Genomic DNA, 5,406 nt, shown 5'->3' with positions numbered 1-5,406 from the left:
CAAAGAAACTTTGACCAAAGCGTTTGTAACCAGCTTACAAACGCCAGTTACAAATATTAAGTCAAAGAATTTTTGACCAAAGAATTTGTAACTAGCTTACAAACTTTAGTTACCAATATTAAAGAAATAATTTTTTTTATATTTTTTTAAAGAAAGGAACAAAAGACTTAAATTTTTTTTCTTTGTTACACATTACGCATACTTCCTCTTACCTTCACTCTTAAATTTTTTTTTCCCATTTTTTTCACACATAAAACCGCTCTTTTCCTCCTCTTCTCGAGTTCTTGATCTCGCTTCCTTACTCCAAGTAGATATCTCTCTAATGTCGACTGAAGAAGAGGTTAAGAAGCTCCTTCACCATACATTGCAAGCTTGAATCTCGCAGCAGGAAAGGTTTTTCACTTTAAATCCCTAATTTCGGCCTTTTTTTCTTCATTGATTTCTAGATTCTTAAATTTTAGGGTTTTGAATCTTCTCTAAGATTGTTTAGAAAATTACACTATCCAATTTGCATGAATTTATATCTAATTTAGCTGCGAGATAGTCAAATTGGATGACTTTCTAGTTGAATTTGTTAATTGTTGTGATGATAATTCATTATCAAGTAATATCGAAGTGGATATTGATATGTTTGAATTTTATTTTCGATTTTACTTTATATGTTTCAAATTTTATGGAAAATTGTTTTGCTATTCGTTCTTGTGATTTTTGGCTGTAATTGAGCCGTTTCTTTTTTAAAAATCCATGGGAAATTACATATCGCAGGTGTGGTTAATTAGCATGGAGATTTGTCTCTTCTTTTCCTGCTAATGGGAAAGTATATGCTTCGTATTATGAAAGATCTACAATTTCAAATTGAGCCTTGTTATATGTCCTAAATGCTAAAGAAGAAAGTGGTAGTAAACTGACATAAGTGCCATGTCTCTATTTCAGCTCTAAATTTTAGAGATTTAAAGGGGAAATATATGTTCTATATATACATACACCTCGATTTAATTTTTGGTTTTGTTGGTCAAATGCAGGGGTTGAAAAAGTATGTCATCCATTATAAGGTATTGAAATCAAAGATTAAAGAGGAATAGACTAAATGATGCTAACCTTCTCGATTTTCCTGTTTCTTATGGTTTCTAACTCCATGTTTGAGACCTGAATAGCCTTATCTTTGCTAATATGAGTGGAGTTACTTAGCTTTCTGCCTTTTCTTTCCTGAACAGCTAAACTCGATCTTAGGAATCAAGCTGTCAGTTCATCCTATTGTAAGCTGTGAGAGGTTTTTTCTTTATTTTGTGACAACAACTGATGTTTTGGGATCCTTACAATTGCTATATGTTCATGGTTCATAGGTTATTGAAAGATATGGTTTTAAGCTCTTTTGCTCAACAGTTGATGTTTTGTTGTTTGATATGTGAACCTTATGCAGTGGTGATAGATTGAGAAGCTCTTTGTTATCAAAAGGACGTTGAGTTGTCTCTTGAATGTATTGGCATTGAAAGACATGACATTGGTAACGTTGTTGCTAGAGTTAGGCCTTGTTATTTTGAACTTATTTTTCTATTGATTCCATTTTAGTCAGTTTCGTCTCTACATTTCAGTTCAAATCATGTTCGTCTCAATATCTCAGTTTGGTGGTTCTATACTTCTATGCATTTCATATTCAATTAGTTGGTGACATTTATTTGCTCATTATATTCCTTGGTATCAATTAATTAAACTTTGTACGCTAGTCCTTATCTGAATTCTTCTAAAATGTTCTTCACTTGGACTCTGTTTCCTTTATCTAAACCTATTATTCTTGAAATGTATTTTAATAAGGTGGAAAAGAAGACCTTGACACACATTATATACTTTGTATTATACAATTATGAAATGCAAAGTTTGGTCTTTTTTCATGCTGAAGTACTACAAATGACCCACAAACTTACATGTTTGTTCATAAATTTGTAGTCTTACCATTGTTCAACAGCCACTTATTTTGATTTATTTGGCACTAAGCCACTAGTACGCTGCAAGGCTTTATATTTCTTAGTTTGGGACTCGGATCTGCGGTTGGTTTGTCTAGGTAATGTTGTTCTCTTGTTTGAGTTGTATGATTGTGTCACCTGTAAAGTTGTACCTAGAGTTTTTATATTTCCTTTTAGACATTTAGTAACTCCTTTTGTAACACTTGATAAGCACCATTATGTGTCCAATAATTGCAGTTGGGTGCTCGTTGACTTTGCTTTTTTTTTTTTTTTTTTTTAAGTTGAGTAATGCACTAGCTCTCATACGAGCATGAACCCTGATTGAGTAATGCACTAGCTCTCATGCGGACATTGAAGCTGCTTATAAGATTTTTGAAAAGAACTATGGTGCTAAGCGGAAAGATAATATTGTTATGGTCAATCTGTTGTACTGCATAGTCCTATCCCTTCAGGCTTGAGAGTCATGTATCCTGTTAAGCGCACTTATTGGTTTGACATCTACAAGGTATTATCGTTGCTTCATCATTTTTTGTTCGACAATTAAGGAACTGAAGCATGTAAGTTAAATATTTTGATTCTTCTATGCAGAATTTCGATAAAATCTCATTGGTTTCCTATAAAATTTTCTTTCATTACTCGTATGTATGTTAGCTTCTATTTCTTGTTATTTTTAAAAAATTTGCTAATCCATCTTTATGATATTTTTTTAATTTAAGAATTTAGTTTTAAGAGAAATCTGAATCTGAGCTCTTATAGCTATCAAACTATCAAGCCTTGCAGAAAACTTTTTATAAAATAAAATCAGTAAAAATTTGTAAGTACTACCATGGCTCTTACTTTATTTCTTACATTTCTTAAATTAAAGGACAACATGTTATAGGCTTCTTATGAGCAATATAATGTTCTAGGCTTAAAAATTCTCTTGGAAATATAACTCTTTAATTGGTTCATTACTATAATTTGTACATTCTCATTTTCAGGATATGAAATGTCAAATCAAGCTCAAGAGGCTAGCTAGTTGATCGAGCTGGTGCATGACTTCTAGTAAGTTTCCGATCGGCTCTGATTTTTCGCGTACTTGAAAATTCATACAGAGAGACAAGTCAAATTTGTGAAGTAGATAAAGACAAAATCGTCAAAATTGAAGGTTGAAATTGTATCATTTAGCTAACTAGCTTTTTTTTTAGATATAGAGTATTATTTATTGTAAATTGTGAGACAAGTTTGTAATTTACAAGTACAACATTTCTTATAAAAGTTTATTTATAATTTATGGTCTTCACTTTTTTAAAAAAATGTAGTGTACGGGTGGTGGTAGTAGAGGAATTTGCTACTGCTTTAATTTTATTGATTTTTTTTTACAAAAAAAAAAAACACTATTTGTAACTGGCGTTAGGTTATGCTAGTTACAAATAGTACTCTATTTGTAACTGACGTAATTTAATGCCAGTTACGAATAGTATGTTTTCTAACTAGAAAAATAGACTATTTGTAACTGGCGTTAGTTTAAGCCAGTTACGAATAGTACATTATTTGTAACTAACATTAGCCAGTTACGAATAATTTTCACTAGTTGTAACGGTGGCATTCGCAACCAACAATGCCAGTTACAAAAAGTCAATTTTGCCAGTTACAAATAACATTTTTTCTACTAGTGTAATGATTTTTTCTATATCGCACAACTCGGTATAAGCAACATGATTAGTTGGATAAAACCATAAATAGATACCTTACTGAATTTACGAATTATAAAAATTCAATAAATTGAAAAAACCATATAATCTGATCAGTAATTATTTTTAACTTGGAAGTGGATGTTACCAAGAAATTTCGGTGACGGTTTATTGAAATACATCCCCTTTAGTTAGAATTTGGGAATTTTAAATGAAACGACGTCAAGAATGTCGAATGATACATTGTATTACCACGATGTATTGAAGTTATGGAGTATGTAATTATTAACCGTCAAGAGTGACGCAAAAGTGACAACTAATACTTGTAGTCACTTCACTCAATTTCCTTCTTCATTGAGAAAAATTTAACTTTTTATCTATTCACACGCATAAAGGTAGGTCATGACTCTGTAAATTGAGAGTGGTAGGCGTCGCTCACTCGATTTTCACGATGATGAATAGAAAGGTCTAGGAAATGAGAAAAATATAGCTCAAACAAAACACATGGAAAGCAGCCTCGACTACAACTTAAAATCTATATAAGTTAAAATAACTAATCTAAATATTTATAACCAGAAGCTTTTATTAGGAATAAGTTTACTATAATTACTTGTTTTTGATTAACAACACTTAATCAAATAAGTATCACTCTTAAATTTGTATAATTTTTTTTATTTTTTATATCGGCTAGAAAATCAAATGAAAAGTAGTGCTTTTCATTACTAAGTCTGTAGGAAGACGTAGCCTGACAAATATGTAAATAGGCAACTTTATTCTGAAGTGCCTTCAAGAAGTAGATCTTTTGTGTCAGAAAAATGTACCGTACCCTTAGTTTCTTATGTGAATATAGTAAAGTGTATTACCTAATCTGGATTTAGGATCTTTAAACTTTATATTTTTCATTCCAAAATTATTTAGGGAGAATGTTCATGGTTTGACTTATAACCTTCCCAGGATTGGTGATTGAGAAAAAAAAGTCCGCATTGTTTATACTTCAGATTCAATATTTATCCTCTATATGGTTGTGTCCAACATAATTCTTGGACTGTACCGATTGTGCTGTTGTAACAAAATGTTGTCTAGATTTCATTATTGTAACAAAAAACTTGAATTAATTGATGATATATGTTAAATGAGATTAAAAAACATTAAATATACACTAGTAGAAAAAGTGCTATTTGTAACTGGCGAAATTGACTTTGTAACTGGCATTGTTGGTTGCGAATGCCACCGTTACAACTAGTGAAAATTATTCATAACCGGCTCATGTTAGTTACAAATAATGTATTATTCGTAACTGGCATAACCCAACGCCAGTTACCAAAAGTCTATTTTCCAGGTAAGAAATCACACTATTTGTAACTGGCATTAAGTTACGTCGGTTACAATAAGGGTATATTCGTAACTAGCATAACCCAACGTCAGTTACAAAAAGTCTATTTTCCAAGTAAAACAGTACACTATTTGTAACTGGCATTAAGTTACGTCGGTTACAATAAGGGTATTATTAATAACTGGAAAATCATAACGCCGGTTACGAATATATTTTTTATTTTTTTAAAAAAAATACTATTAGTAACTAGCACTAGATTACGCCAGTTACTAATAAATATGTATTTTTTAAAAAAAATATTTGATTAGAATACAAAAATTGTAGTATATCCTACCAAATGACCCATCGTCAAATGGGTTATAACCTGTTACAATTCAACCAACCAAACACGTACTACGAATACTTCCACACAATACAAACACTCTAAATAGTTCCGCAC

At 31.1% G+C, this 5,406-nt stretch overlaps 1 long non-coding RNA gene across 2 annotated transcripts; it reads left to right on the top strand.

Moving 5' to 3' along the window:
- Positions 1–203: 203 nt before the first annotated feature.
- LOC145634804 (uncharacterized) lies at positions 204–3,224 on the top strand. 2 transcript variants are annotated; one of them, XR_014113582.1, is made up of 3 exons: positions 204–393; positions 1,023–1,504; positions 2,243–3,224. It is a non-coding gene; the product is annotated as an uncharacterized LOC145634804 (long non-coding RNA). The 2 variants fall into 2 exon arrangements; XR_014113581.1 differs by having other exon boundaries at positions 1,023–2,466; positions 2,942–3,224.
- The last annotated feature ends 2,182 nt before the right edge of the window (positions 3,225–5,406 follow it).

The sequence above is a fragment of the Chenopodium album genome, chromosome 6 (assembly GCF_948465745.1).
Source record: "Chenopodium album chromosome 6, dcCheAlbu1.1, whole genome shotgun sequence".
NCBI lineage: Eukaryota > Viridiplantae > Streptophyta > Magnoliopsida > Caryophyllales > Amaranthaceae > Chenopodium > Chenopodium album.
Note: the sequence above shows the minus strand (reverse complement) of the source record. Positions and strands in the feature narration are given on the sequence as shown.